Source organism: Terrapene carolina, unplaced genomic scaffold, assembly GCF_002925995.2.
Source record: "Terrapene carolina triunguis isolate 2854851 unplaced genomic scaffold, T_m_triunguis-2.0 Scaffold62, whole genome shotgun sequence".
Taxonomy (NCBI): Eukaryota; Metazoa; Chordata; order Testudines; family Emydidae; genus Terrapene; species Terrapene triunguis.
The window spans coordinates 42,694,026-42,710,138 of record NW_020664413.1 but is presented as its reverse complement, the minus strand read 5'-3'; the positions used below and the strand labels follow the sequence as shown (position 1 = coordinate 42,710,138).

General features: G+C 43.5%; 1 protein-coding gene across 2 annotated transcripts in view; it reads left to right on the top strand.

Moving 5' to 3' along the window:
- The window catches only part of SESTD1 (SEC14 and spectrin domain containing 1), a 114,120-nt gene that overhangs the window by 3,159 nt on the left and 94,848 nt on the right, over window positions 1–16,113 (top strand). For both annotated transcript variants that reach the window (XM_024204053.2, XM_024204052.2), the window contains exon 2: window positions 1,220–1,298. The gene's annotated coding sequence lies outside the window, so the exon portion shown is untranslated. The remainder of the gene's footprint in view (window positions 1–1,219; window positions 1,299–16,113) is intronic.

Sequence of the window (16,113 nt, the reverse complement as noted above, 5' to 3'; positions counted from 1 at the left end):
ACTCCTGGTGGATCAAGATCCAAACCCCTTGGATCTTAAAACAAGGAAAATCAATCAGGTTCTTAAAAAGAAGGCTTTTAATTAAAGAAAAAGGTAAAAATCATCTCTGTAAAATCAGGATGGAAAATAACTTTACAGAGTAATCAAACTTAAAGAGCTCAGAGGACCCCCCTCTAGCCTTAGGTTCAAAGTACAGCAAACAGAGATAAACACTCTAGCAAAAGGTACATTTACAAGTTGAGAAAACAAAGATAAACTAACACGCCTTGCCTGGCTGTTTACTTACAAGTTTGAAATATGAGAGACTTGTTCAGAAAGATGTGCCTGGATTGATGTCTGGTCCCTCTTAGTCCCAAGAGCGAACAACCCCCAAAACAAAGAGCACAAACAAAAGCCTTCCCCCCCCCCCCAAGATTTGAAAGTATCTTGTCCCCTTATTGGTCCTTTGGGTCAGGTGTCAGCCAGGTTACCTGAGCTTCTTAACCCTTTACAGGTAAAAGGATTTTGGAGTCTCTGGCCAGGAGGGATTTTATAGTACTGTACACAGGAGAGCGGTTACCCTTCCCTTTATAGTTATGACACAAATCCATGCTTTTTCTTTCTTTCTGTGCATGTGGGGGTACTCCACCACCACCACAAGACACTACCCATCATATTGAAGTATTTGTCAAAGCTTTATTTTTTTTTTATCTGAAGGGAGTATCTTCTGATGCCTTGTGTTCTAACATAAATCTTGAGTGGAATTTGTAATAATCAGGTTTCTTTTAAGGCAATGACTGGTCCAGTTTAAAGTCACATCTCTTCTCTTTTCTTCCCCACACTGTTCCCACTTTGCTTTGCTATTTTCTTTCTTTGGGGCGATCAAATTTCATGCTCTCTGTGGATCACCTCTAGCTGAAAATATACTACAAGAACAGTGGTTCTCATTGCTTTCCCACTGCTTCCGGTGCTGCCTCAGGAGCGTAGCCTGCTAACTGTAACCAATGCTGATTTCTACCATATGTTTTGATACAAAACATGCGATTCCTGCAATCCCACAGTCAACTTAAATCCCTGACTTAAATGTGTATGAATATATAATAGAAACGTTGCCCCCTCCCATTGTGTAAGTTGTGACATTATATAAATCCTCGTAACAAGGTTTCTAAATGATACTGTATATTAAAAGCTACTAAAAAAGTACTGTATGTTCAAATTAAACTTTCATTTAAATCCACAGAACCCAGGAAGCTCTGAGTAAAAGCTCAAACCTACATCCTTAACACATCCCATTGTATCTGGATACTGCAGCACATATGGTAAGTAGTAATGTAATATCCATAGTTTGATTCAGAAATTTGATAATTAAAATCTTCATTCAAAACTTTTGTGTAGTTCCTACCCATGTTAGAACACAGGGCATCAGAACATATCCAGGCAATGGATGTAGCCGGAGAGTTAAGAAAGGTATCTCAACTGCAATTCAGAACTTCCTTATAAAGGTTTTAATGGGTCTACAGGTTCTTGAGTTTTGTGGAACATATTTTCAAATAGTGGCATTTTTAAAAAATCAAACTTCAGATATGTAGTGTACATTGTGTAGTTCAAATGTAAACAAACTGTCTGGCGGCCCGCCAGCAGATTACCCTGATGGGCTGCAGGTTGCCCACCAGAGTTAAACTCTTGGGTTCATGGCAGTAGGGTGAATGTGGAGTTGGTGTTGAGACAGAGGTGGTGGAGATCTGTTTTGAATGTATTGAGTTGAAGGCTCAGTGGAGCTGAGGGTTGAACAGAGAAAATAAGGCAAAAAATGAGAAAATGTTTGGGGAATGAAGTGAGTGGTTGGATTTTCTCTCAATAGATTAGGGTATTCTTGGTATAGTAGTGATATGCAGGGTTGAATTTGGGAAAGAAATGGCCCTCCTTAGTGGAATGAATTGGCATGAACACATCACACATGTGAGATGCTATGCACTGCTTTCTCTCTGTTTTCTGGTTTTCTTGAAAATGTTGATTTTTAATCAGCAGAGCCCTATGCTGTGAGGCATGGCTGCACTAGAGCAACCTCTTTCCCTATGCATCATCTTGATGGCTAAGGTCACCTGATATGATTTTGCTGACAGTTCTCAGATGTGTACCACCTTTAGGGCTTGAGGCAGGATGTTATCAGTAGAAAGCAGATGTGTTCTCTCTGTAGAACTTGCTCAGTATAGCAGTCCTTTTGGCCTGAGTTTACTAAGTTCCAAAGCATGCAGCAAGGCACATAATTTTTGGTCAATTTTTTTTTTCATACTGGATTGTTACTGTGGTGTTCAGGTTGTACAGGGTGGGTGTGGTTTGTGTGATCTATTCTGGCCAGTTTGTCAGTTTGTTGCTGCTTATTGATTGGTTGTGTGATCAGAGGCATAGGAAGGGTACAGAAAATTAAAGAAAACAAGCACATCATGCAGTTTATAGAAGTGACATATCTTATAAGTTTTTTTTTTTTTTTTTTTTTTTTTTTAGTAGCTGCCCAAATATTTATAATTTTATATGGCAACATAAGATCTAGTGAACTTCATTCTGTTTTCAAAAAAATTTCAGTTACAAATATATCAGAGGTATAAGCCATTGGTGCATAAACACTGTAAGATTCATATGTCATTTGCATGTTTAGTGTGGACAAACTGCACATCAACCAGGTCAATCTAAGGTACTTCTATGGTCCCCATCACCACAGTATCTGAGCACCTCACAAGCATCAATATATTTATGCTTTCAACACCTCTGTGAGGAAGGGCAGTACTACTTATTCCCATTTTACAGGTGGAGAACTGAGTCACAGAGGCTAACTGACTTGCCCAAGATCACACAGGAAGTCTTTGGCAGAGTAGGGACTTCAACTCTTGTCTTCCAGTTCCTAGGCTAATGCCCTAATCGCTAGACCATCCTTCCTCTGTGTTTATAATTAATAGAGTTTTGTTCTCGTGTGTGTGGAGGATTATTGTGCATATCTTCCATCTCATGCATCAAAAGCAGACTACTCCCAGAAAAAGATTTTAAAAGTACAGAAGGTTCTTGAGGGTATTACAAAGCTCAGACGAAAGTTTACTCTTGAATTATGCATGTTGAAAGATTGTTCACAGGGTATCAGAAATACAGTTGTCTAGATAAGAGATTTTTTTTTGTTAGAGGCAGAATTTCATTCGTTGTCTCATCTCTAGCTTCTGCTTGGCTTCATTATCTTAAATGTTAGGCATTTCTGATGTGGACATCATGGTAACAATAGGAACCCAAATATATAAGTTTTGGTTTAGAAAATAAATAAATATAAATACTCACACACACCCCCTTCTCTAGTACCACTGCAGAATATATGGGAACAAAATAATGTAATTTTCAATAGTGTCACTATGGTATTCTGGGCTATATGGATCATATTGAAACGTTCCAGGGCCTTGGTTGAGACCAACATACTAATTTTCACTATAACCTAAGCCAGTCTTGTATATTATCGTGCGGTCTTAAAGCTAGCTTGTTTTCCTCTATCACTGTCACAAAACGAACGCCAAGTTCTAATCTCAAACCCTAGAGAGTGTTTATACTTATGTTTCTTCACACTGCCAGAAGTTGTACTCCATCAGTACAGCTGTTTCTCTGGATGTATTTTTTTCCCCAGCTGCTTATGGTTTGGAGTCATCTACTCCCTCTCTCCTCTCACACTGCCTATTGTTATTCAGCAGCTTTACAAAATACTTCCTGACTGCCTTCAGCCATAGAAGAAGGGAAATTAAAGGTTTAGGTGCTATCTCTTCATCATAGTCTGTTCTCTTTCATCATAGCCTTTGTTTTAGATCTGCTCCTGAAGGATTTAGAAATCCAGTGCCATATCTTAGCACACTTTTGTGATTGGTTGATTGGTGGAGAGAATATAAGAATGGCCCTACTGGGTCAGAGCAAAGGTCCATCTAGCCCAGTGTCCTGTCTTCCGACAGTGGCCAGTGCCAGGTGCCTCAGAAGGAATGAATAGAACAGGTAATCATCAAGTGATCCGTTCCCTGTTGCTCATTCCCAGCTTCTGGCAATCAGAGGCTAGGGACACCATTCCTGCCCATCCTGGCTAGTAGCCATTGATGGACCTATCCTCCATGAATTTATCTACTTCTTTTTTGAACCCTGTTATGGTCTTGGCTTTCACAACATCCTCTGGCAAGGAGTTCCACAGGTTGACTGTGCATTGTGTGAAGAAATACTTAGAAGGAGAACATAGCCTCTTACTCTACAGTTGATGGATATTCATCCCATGACTCTGGAGCTGCATGTGGGTCTGGGAAGATCTGTACATGTGCCCTGTGCTGTGGTCCTCTAGCTGACTCTCCAACAAGGCAAGGGGGAATACCAATCATAATAGCGGTATTCATACTGCTTTGGGGCTTGTATATTGGACAGCATGAGGGATGTAGGAAAAACAGACCAATGGAACAGGAGCCATATAATTCCTCCCCTGGTGAAGAGGATAGAGAGGAAAAGAAGCTACTGAACTTGAAGTGAGGAGGAATAGTTGAATAGGGGTCCCATCCAGCAGAGGGAGATATATAGATAAGGGAACCCCAACTTCCATCTTCATTAGGTAGAACAGTGGCTCTCAACCTTTCCGGACTACTGTACCCTTTTCAGGACTCTGATTTGTCTTGTGTACCCCCAAGTTTCACCTCACTTAAAAACTACTTGCTTACAAAATCAGACATAAAAATATAAAAAGTCACAGCACATATTAGTGAAAAATTGCTTATTTTCTATTTTTTACCATATAATTATAAAATAAATAGATTGGAATATAAATATTATACTTACATTTCAGTGTATTGTTTATAGAGCAATAATAAACATGTCATTATCTGTATGAAATTTTCCTTTGTACTGACTTTGCTTAGTGCTTTTTATGTAGCCTGTTGTAAAATTAGGGAAATATCTAGATGAGTTGATGTACCCCCGGAAGTCCTCTCTCTACCCCTAGTTGAGGACCACTGAGGTAGAGGAAGGGGAGAGAGGACAATGAGCTTTCGTTGTAATGTTCCATCTTTCTAGTTTAATATCACATATTTATGATATGTTAATTCCTTTGTTAGAGACATCTCCCTAGATATTAAAGGTTGAATAACATATTTAAGAGATGGAGGTGTGTCTTTTGATTCATAAGAACATAAGAAAGGCCGTACTGGGTCAGACCAAAGGTCCATCTAGCCCAGTATCCTGTCTACCGACAGTGGCCAATGCCAGGTGCCCCAGAGGGAGTGAACCTAACAGGCAATGATCAAGTGATCTCTCTCCTGCCATCCATCTCCACCCTCTGACAGACAGAGGGTAGGGACACCATTCCTTACCCGTCCTGGCTAATAGCCATTAATGGACTTAACCTCCATGAATTTATCCAGTTCTCTTTTAAATGCTGTAATAGTCCTAGCCTTCACAACTTCCTCAGGTAAGGAGTTCCACAAGTTGACTGTGCGCTGCGTGAAGAAGAACTTTCTTTTATTTATTTTAAACCTGCTGCCTATTAATTTCATTTGATGACCCCTGGTTCTTGTATTACGGGAATAAGTAAATAACTTTTCCTTATCCACTTTCTCCACATCACTCATGATTTTATATACCTCTATCATATCCCCCCCTTAGTCTCCTCTTTTCCAAGCTGAAGAGTCCTAGCCTCTTTAATCTCTCCTCATATGGGACCCGTTCCAAACCCCTAATCATTTTAGTTGCCCTTCTCTGAACCTTTTCTAGTGCCAGTATATCTTTTTTGAGATGAGGAGACCACATCTGTACGCAGTATTCGAGATGAGGGCGTACCATCGATTTATATAAGGGCAATAATATATTCTCCGTCTTATTCTCTATCCCCTTTTTAATGATTCCTAACATCCTGTTTGCTTTTTTGACCGCCTCTGCACACTGCGTGGACATTTTCAGAGAACTATCCACGATGACTCCAAGATCTTTTTCCTGACTTGTTGTAGCTAAATTAGCCCCCATCATATTGTATGTATAGTTGGGGTTATTTTCTGTGCATTTTTTCCAATGTGAATTACTTTACATTTATCCACGTTAAATTTCATTTGCCATTTTGTTGCCCAATCACTTTGTTTTGTGAGATCTTTTTGAAGTTCTTCACAGTCTGCTTTGGTCTTAACTATCTTTAGTAGTTTACTATCATCTGCAAACTTTGCCACCTCACTTTTTACCCCTTTCTCCAGATCATGTATGAATAAGTTGAATAGGATCAGTCCGAGAACTGACCCTTGGGGAACACCACTAGTTACCCCTCTCCATTCTGAGAATTTACCATTAATTCCTACCCTTTGTTCCCTGTCTTTTAACCAGTTCTCAATCCATGAAAGGACCTTCCCTTTTATCCCATGGCAGCTTAATTTACATAAGAGCCTTTGGTGAGGGACCTTGTCAAAGGCTTTCTGGAAATCTAAGTACACTATGTCCACTGGATCCCCCTTGTCCACATGTTTGTTGACCCCTTCAAAGAATTCTAATAGATTAGTAAGACACTATTTCCCTTTACAGAAACCATGTTGACTATTGCTCAACAGTTTGTTTTTCTATGTGTCGGACAATTTTATTCTTAACTATTGTTTCGACTAATTTGCCTGGTACAGACGTTAGACTTACTGGTCTGTAATTGCCGGGATCACCTCTAGAGCCCTTTTTAAATATTGGCGTTACATTAGCTAACTTCCAGTCATTGGGTACAGAAGCTGATTTAAAGGACAGGTTACAAACCTTAGTTAACAGTTCCGCAACTTCACATTTGAGTTCTTTCAGAACTCTTGGGTGAATGCCATCTGGTCCCGGTGATGTGGTTAATGTTAAGTTTATCAATTAATTCCAAAACCTCCTCTCGTGACACTTCAATCCGTGACAGTTCCTCAGATTTGTCACCTACAAAAGCCAACTCAGGTTTGGGAATCTCCCTAACATCCTCAGCCATGAAGACTGAAGCAAAGAGTCCATTTAGTTTCACCGCAATGACTTTATCGTCTTTAAGCGCTCCTTTTGTATCTTGATCATCAAGGGGCCCCACTGGTTGTTTAGCAGGCTTCCTACTTCTGATGTACTTAAAAAACTTTTTGTTATTACCTTTGGAGTTTTGGGCTAGCCATTCTTCAAACTCCTCTTTGGCTTTTCTTATTACATTCTTGCACTTAATTTGGCAGTGTTTATGCTCCTATTTGCCTCACTAGGATTTGACTTCCACTTTTTAAAGGAAGTCTTTTTATCTCTCACTGCTTCTTTTACATGGTTGTTAAGCCACGGTGGCTCTTTTTTAGTTCTTTTACTGTGTTACTTAATTTGGGGTATACATTGAAGTTGGGCCTCTATTATGGTGTCTTTAAAAAGCGCCCATGCAGCTTGCAGGGATTTCACTTTAGTCACTGTACTTTTTAACTTCTGTTTAACTAACGCCCTCATTTTTGCATAGTTCCCCCTTTTGAAATTAAATGCCACAGTGTTGGGCTGTTGAGATGTTCTTCCCACCACAGGGATGTTGAATGCTATTGTATTATGGTCACTATTTCCAAGCGGTCCTGCTATAGTTACCTCTTGGACCAGCTCCTGCGCTCCACTCAGGACTAAATCTAGAGTTGCCTCTCCCCTTGTGGGTTCCCGTACCAGCTGCTCCATGAAGCAGTCATTTAAAGTATCGAGAAATTTTATCTCTGCATTTCGTCCTGAAGTGAAATGTTCCCAGTCAATATGGGGATAATTGAAATCCCCCACTATTATTGAGTTCTTAATTTTGATAGCCTCTCTAATTTCCCTTAGCATTTCATCATCACTATCACCGTCCTGGTCAGGTGGTCGATAATAGATCCCTAATGTTATATTCTTATTAGAGCATGAAATTTCTATCCATAGAGATTCTATGGAACATGCGGATTTGCTTAAGATTTTTACTTCATTTGATTGTACATTTTCTTTCCCATATAGTGCCACTCTCCCCCGCCCCTCGCACGACCTGTTCTGTCCTTCCGATATATTTTGTACCCCGGAATGATTGTGTCCCATTGATTGCTCTCAGTCCACCAGGTTTCTGTGATGCCTATTATATTAATATCCTCCTTTATCACAAGGCACTCTAGTTCACCCATCTTATTATTTAGACTTCTAGCATTTGTGTACAAGCACTTTAAAAACTTGTCACTGTTTATTTGTCTGCCCTTTTCTGATGTGTCAGATTCTTTTTTGTTTGAATGTTTATCATCTGATCTGGCCCCTACTTTATCCTCTTCCATCCTCTGCCCCTGACTATAACCTGGAGATTCTCTATCATTAGACTCTCCCCTAAGAGAAGTCTCTGTCCGATCCACATGCTCCTCTGCAGCAGTCGGCTTTTCCCCCATCTCCTAGTTTAAAAACTGCTCTACAACCTCTTTAATGTTTAGTGCCAGCAGTCTGGTTCCACTTTGGTTTAGGTGGAGCCCATCCTTCCTGTATAGGCTCCCCCCATTCCAGAAGTTTCCCCAGTTCCTAATGAATGTAAACCCCTCCTCTCTACACCATCGTCTCATCCACGCATTGAGACTCTGAAGCTCTGCCTACCTACCTGGCCCTGCAGAGTAGTCATGTAAGAAATTACAATGCAGTTTGTCAATAAAGGATATAGAAAAACTAGACAAACTTCCAATCTCTCTCTTTATCAAAATACACCCCTTCCTTGATATAACGCTGTCCTCGGGAGCCAAAAAATCTTACCGCGTTATAGGTGAAACTGTGTTATATTGAACTTGCTTTGATCCACTCGAGTGCGCAGCCCCGCCCCCCCGGAGCACTGCTTTACTGCGTTATATCTGAATTTGTGTTATATCGGGTGGCATTATATCGAGGTAGCGGTGTTCATAAAGATCCTATTTCAAGGCAGACAAGTGGTGAAGAAAGTGAAATTCAGAATACTGAAAACAATATCGATATACTTGTTATCAGTTCTTGTTTTTAAGGGTTTTTTCCCTACAAAATCTTTTTTTGGGAGGGAGATTTGGGGGGAATGTTTGAACACTGAGGTATACTTGCCATGTACCACCATCCACCTTTTATCTACTTGTCTGTTTATTGCATAGTCCCTTTTTTCCTTCAAGGCTGTCTTCCCTGAGCAATGGCTTTCCACCCATCCTGCTTTCTGGATATTGACCATCTTAAATAAAGTGAGGGCAAGAGTGAATTGTCCTGTACTAATTGGGTCTCTTATAGTAGCAGCTGGGTCTTGGGTCACTTTATAATCTGATTATTATACTAGTCAAGGGGTGTCCAACCTGCAGTCCTCAAGGGTGATGGTGTTGGGAAGAAAATAGGCACTTGATTATCAACTGAAAATGTGCTCCCTAGGTCATGCCCGATGAGCTTTAAACAGAAAAATGTAATGAGCCCCATCACCACAGGGATGGGGGCACCACCTCTCTAACTGCCCCCCATTGCTTACTGTGCAGGCGTAGGAGCAGCTCTAATGTGAGTTGAGAGTGCTCTGGGCAGCTGCTGTCTCTTCCCTGAAGAAGCTACTCCCCTTCTGGCTGCCTGCTGCATTGCAAGGGAGGGACGAGAGAAACTCTGGCTGTTCCGTTGTCTGTGGGAACCCCAGAGAAAACAGCACAGGAGCTAAACTAGCTCTGCGTGAGCCTATGGGAGCTCCTAGCAAAGGATCTGCTCATCTGTGCAGACGCTCATGACAGCAGGTTGGGGAGTGGAGGGAAGAAGGAGATGCTGAGAACCAAAAACAAATTAGGACTCTGATTTCCTGCTAGATTCTCAACCCTGACTAGAAGAGCCTGGAGGCTGCTGTCATTTACACCAGCTGGCAACTCTGTGGCCAAGGGACCATATGTCACCTATGCTCTGGGTTCTCGGAGAGAAATGTAGAAACGAGCTATTCCTGCTGGGCTGGGGGAATCTCCGTTAGGGGAATTGCAATAGGTTTCTCCTCCCTTAGCATTGCTTTAACAGGACAACAAGTCCATCCTAAATTATTGATTGTGGTTCTTTTGATCTCTTTTGCAACTATATGCTTGGCCTTGAGGCTGAAAGGATTGGATACCCTTGCTCCACTAATCTAAGATTTAGGAGTGGGGTTGAGTCAATGCAGCATCATCCCTGCTCCCTCTGTGTCTAAGCTCCAGGGGCGAAGCTGGATGAGAGCTGCTCTCTATGGCGCTATCCCCTGATGAAGTCATAGATATCCTCATATAAGAGCTAATTCTTTCAGCATTTTCTTATATAAACTGTCCTGTCAAAAAATAGGTATGTAGATTTGACCCAGCTGCATTTGTTCCTGGCAGCATGGATTCTAAGGAAGGATGCTCATAATGAGAATAGAAAGCCTGGGGAGTAGTATGTGGTCTTTTGCTCAAAAGTGCTGGCCTCTCTTCATACCCAAAGATTTGCTGGATTTTTCTGTGGATTTTAGGGTGCTTGGGGTTGGGAGGGCTCTGTCCACAATATAGGGAGTCTAATGCCCATTAGAATGACTGGGCAGAAATTCTGTAGCCTTAGAAGGCAGTGCAGTTTGGAGGACTGAACATAAGAACGAACATAACAACTGAGCATAGAGTTGGGAGTCAGGTAACCCTAAGTTCTAATACTGCCTCTGCCACTAACTTGCAGTGTGGCCTTCACCAAGTCGCTTCATTTCCATCTGTTTTCTCATGAGTAAAATGGGGATAATTCATATCCACCTACCTCACAAGGTGTTCTGAAGGTTGACTGTCTGCAAAATGCTCTGAAAATATAAAGCACTATAGAAATGAGAAGTAATGGTAATATTAAGAATGTAGAGTTTTCTTCCTCTCTTGAACCTTCCTTAGTTTATTACATTCAGAGCTCAGTCTGACCCAATGTCTTGTGGCTTTCTCCCTCCCAACCTCCCTGCCCCCCAATGGGGCTGGGGAGAGGAAGGGAGTGGAGTGGAACTGCTAGAGTTGTTACTTTTTAACTTTTTCTTCTTCTTCAAATGAGGAAAGATGCTCTGTGGCTAACCCCTCTCCCTTATGCTCCTGCACCCAGCCAGCGGGACAGGACTCCAGCTAGGCTGACCAGATAGCAAGTGTGAAAAATCGGGACAGAGGGTGGGGGGCTAATAGGAGCCTATATAAGAAAAAACCCCAAATATCGGGACTGTCCCTATAAAATTGGGACATCTGGTCACCCTAACTCCAGCACTGTCCTCCTCTTCCCTCCTGCCCTATGACTGCTGCTACCAGCCAATGGGAGGGGACTCTCTACGGTGTCTCTTCCTCCAGTCTTTGTCTCCCTCCCACTCTGTGAAATGAATAACTGTCTAAGCTGAAATTTAAAACTTCCAATTCCATTTGCTCCCTCATTCACCAATTCCCTCTCCATTGTCTGTCTGTCTCTCCCTATTCATCATCCTGCCCCACGTTTATCTCCACCACTTTCTATCCCTTTCACTTTCTCTTTCTCCAACATTATGAGGGAGAGAGAGAGAGTGGAAGAGGCAAGGTGAGTGGTAGAGAGAAGATAATGAATGTGTATTATGGAGGTGAGGGGAAGAGGGAAAGGTTCATGGGAGAAAGAGGAGGAAGAGTGAACCAAGGAGTACTCAGCATGAAGAAAGAGGATGGGGTAGAAGGTGGAGGGCATGGGAGACACCATGCTCCTAATTCATGCACTTGGGTGTCCAAGTAGCATTGCTGCTAAGCATAAATTTGGCAGGGGTATGGTTTGGGGCTCTGGTGTGATTTAGCCTAGCAAATGGTTTAATCCTTCAGCTAATGGATGTTGGGTACAGTTTTCAGTACCTTCATGTGTGTTTTGTCAGGAGTACTGCTGAGTTGCAAATGGTTTTCCTGTCCTGTGAAAACTTTTGATATTTCAAAAATGTTCTCGTCTTGTCCTGGGACACAAACATGACCTTTCATAGAAAAAGCAGGCAGAGGCTTACTCCAGAATAGCCAGATCTGGCAGAGTAGGGACTTGAACGTGGTCTCCCACATCCCAGATGCTTGCCAAACCCACCAGGCTCTTGGCTGTTCTGGGCTGGTGTGTGCTCTCTTAGTTTTGTCCAGAAGTTCCATTCTGGACATGAGAAACTTTCTGGATGAAGTTTAGTTGCAACTGGTATGTTCCCCCAAATTCCTTTAAAATTGCCCAACTTGCTCTAATGAGGAGTTGTTGTATTAGTGTGTATACAACAGAATGGATATGATATGTTGCATTTGGTTTAAACTTAAATAATCTTGCCCACTGCTGAAATTTACAAGATCTATGATTTTTGTTTGCTTAATCCTTTGGTAAGAATTAAAACTGCTGTGATGTAAAAGATGCATGATGTAAAAGTTCAGTATGCTCTCTTTTAATTAGTATTTTTCCTCAAGAATATATAATCAGTTTAGAACTGAACAAAGCAGTTTAAACAAGATAAACCATGATTAAATATGTGGAGTTAAAACCTTTGAGCAATTGGTTTTAAAGGATGAAGACTCTGTTCTTCTCTACCCCCCCCCCCACCCCCCCAAATGTCGATAGTAAAAAATATTCATTTTGGGCATCTTCAGTTGCACGCTAACATTTATGTTCATCTTACTTTGAGCTTTTGTTCCTTTAAAAAAAAATCTATTAAATCAAACAATTTTTGTTTGCTCTTAGGTTATAAATGATGAGAAAATGGGCTGATTTAACTGCTCTTATACTTGCATTTTCCTTGTTTTTGTTCCTATATATGTTATCACTTGAGAAGGATGTCCCCAATCATATACATCAGACCTTCTTATGTTATCCAGTTTATCCCCTTTCCAAAGCTGTATATTCTTGAGTACTTTGAATCAAGTTAAGTGACTAAAGCAGTGGGGGTTCTACTACTGCTCTTAGTCTACACACAGATAAAAATCACTATTGGGGTGTCATCTGCCTCCCTCCCAATTGTTTTGGAGGATATGGACTAAGGTACCTCCAGTATGCTGCTGATAATTGGCTCACTGCCTCTTTTGTGTGTGTGCGCACAGTCTCCAGCTGTTTGATTTTATGGCAGATGTTTCAATTTGGATCAGGGATTGCTGATTTAAGCTGATCCAGGATAAGACTGAAGTAATGCCTTCTAGGTTGAGGACAGCATCTTGAGGAACTCTAATGGTGGTTTATGTACTTCTGGCATTCAGAGAATGAAACAGCTGGTTATGAAACAGGTCTAGATTTCAGGAGTTGGTGTGGATTTCTCTCCACATACAAGACAATTTTGCTGTAATATTGCAGAATGGGTATTATCTGTACTATTATAAATTATTTCTACTTATATTCATAAGCTACAACAGCTTTGGATTTAGTTGTCCCTCTTCTTGGTAACTTGTCGGCATTTCTATGGCACTCCTTATAGTCTTAACACCTCAAAAACATTAATGAATTAAACCTCACATACTCCTATGAAATAGGGAAGTAATGTAGAACATCCCCATTTTACATATGGGGAGGTTGAAGAGGAACCATAAATAGAAACCAGTTTTTTGGAGTTCTAGTTCTGTGCTTAAAATGTTGGGGGGGGGCATTTAATGGTTATCCATTAATTAATTTGTCTGGTGATAGCTCATGCCTTTCCAGAATGTTGAGTTCAGCAAAACTCAAACTTCTGAAAACCAGGAAATATGATGGTAAGGTAAACACCCAGGCAGCCTCAACTCCACACCCCTCAACCTGCCAACAGCCACTGGGAATTATCTGCATGAATTCCAGCCAGGGCCGGCTCCAGGCACCAGCCCACCAAGCTGGTGCTTGGGGCGGCACCTGGAGGGGGGCGGCGCGGCACTCCGGCCCCCGGGGAGAGCGGGGCCACGGCCAGGCTCGCCGCCCTCCCCCGCGGCGCTCTGGCCGCCGGGGGAAGAGCGGGCTCGCCACCCTCCCCCCGGGGCTCCGGCCGACCTCCCCCCCGCGCCCTCTCCCCGGCCGCCGGGGGGAGAGTGGCGAGCCCCTCCCGGGGCTCGGCGCCCTCCCCCCGACGGGAGAGAGGAGCCCCCGCCAGGGCTCGCCGCCCTCCTCCCAGGGCTTCGGCCGCCCTCCCCCCCCCGGCGCCCTCCCCCCGGCCGCCGGGGGGAGAGCGGAGCCCCCGCCGGGGCTCACCGCCCTCCCCCCGGGGCCCCGGCCCCCCCCCCCCCCCCCGGGGGGGGGGGGGGGCGCGGCCGGAGGCTTTTTTGCCTGGGGCGGCAAAAAAGCCAGAGCCCGCCCTGATTCCAGCTGCATTTACTGTGTTAAGTGTAGCTGTATTGTTTGGTGGAGGAATAAGTTGGAGTAGTTTGGAAGAGCTGTGATTGTGATAGGAGGAGATCCCTATCACATGTGTTCTCAAAGGAACCAGATATATGTGTACCTTTTGAGATTTCAGTCTGCATCATTTCAGTACAGAATTGTGTAGGTTGTATCAGTATCAGGGCACTGGGATCTTCTTGCCATGGATATTGTCAATGGGAAGCTGGACTACGCAAGCAGTCTGTGGATATGAGAATGGGTAGGGAAAAGTATAGGTTTAGGCGGTATCCTGTGTGAAAGGGTTGTACAAGGCTATGAAATGGTTAAATTTTACAACTGTGGTGTTCTGTCAGGGAAGTAGGGTCAGTGTTTTGAGTGTAGGGCAAGTGCATGTAGTGCCTGTCCATAACAGCAAAAACACAGAGTGCGAGTGTGTGTGTTATTGGCATTGCCCAAAGAGGGCAGAGTTAAAGTTGCATGGGCAGGGAGAGGGACTCAGACCCCTGCAAAGGTGTCACTCAGATCCCACCACACACATGGAAGGGGAGAATTCAGGGCTGACAACGCCCCCCACCCAAACCCTAACTTGCTCTCCAACCCCTCCTGTCTTCTCCCCTCCCCTGAGCCTCCCAGCCCCTCTATCCGCTCCTATCACCCATTCATCCCCCTCCCCATAATACCCCTATCCCTCCCAGCAGACCCAAACCCCTCCTCCCCTATTACCATCTACTTTTGCACCTCTAATCACCTGTCCCCTTCCAGTGAGCATTTGCATGTGTAACTTATTTTCTTGTCAAAAATAGTTTCAGCATGTTCTGAATATTCTGCTGTACTCAGATTGCATTTCTCCAACCTCAAAAACCTTCAGAGTGGTGGATTGTTCCTAAATGTTTACAGTCCAGTCTCAGATTTCTACCCAGGTAGATTTGAGACTTCAAAGTTGCAGGCTAAGAGAGATGTCCTCAATGTGATGTTCTCCAATGAAAAAGAATACCGAATGGTTATGAATACAGCCTAAAACAATGCCTCCGAGGCACATTAATGTCTCCCTTCATAGCAGTGGGTGTCCTCTTGCCGGCCTTCCCTCCCTGCGCACAGTGATGGAAACTCTCATCTGATATGTGTCAAGCATACTTGTTCTCAGCCACTCACTCAGTGCCAGCAGTGTGTTCTTAATGTATGCGCTGAGTGTTCTAAGGTTCCCACCTGGAGAGTCAGGTCTTCCCCAGATCCTGGCTTAGATGGGAGGGGTAAAGAAAGGGGCTCAGACAATCCCCAAACAGCAACCCTCCCCCCCCCCCCAAACTTGGCTCACATGAGGGAGAGAGGGGTCAGATCCCCATAGATGGTCAGGGCCTCCCAGATTCTGGCACACATGGGGGGGGGACAGGGAGCAGGGCTCAGACACCCCCTGAAAAGCAAGCCCCTCAGAAACTGGCTTACATGGGAAGGGAGAGAGGGGAGAATCAGATCACTATGGTTGGGCAGGGGCTCCCCAGACCCTGGCACACACATGGGGGTAGAGAGCGGGACTCTCACATCCCCCAGATCACAAGGGAGGGGTAAGGAGTGGGGGCTCAGACAACCCATATATTGGCGCGTACACACAGGAAGAATGTGGGCCGACAGGTGACCCTGCTCCTGTTCTTCCCCCTGTCCTGCCACTCACCCCCATATCCCTTTCCCAGCACCCATCACCTGAGCCTGCCAGCCCCACTCACCTCCCCTACCACCCATCCCCATTCCCTCCACTCCTCCATCCCATAAAACGCCCTTATCCTGCCAACAAGCATTCACATATCAGTTTAAAAAAAACAAACAAAGACCCTGTGATTACTTTCCCCCAATAGAGAGAGGTTTTAGCAAAAATGTATCCCATCCATTTCCAGGTTTCTGCCCCAGGTG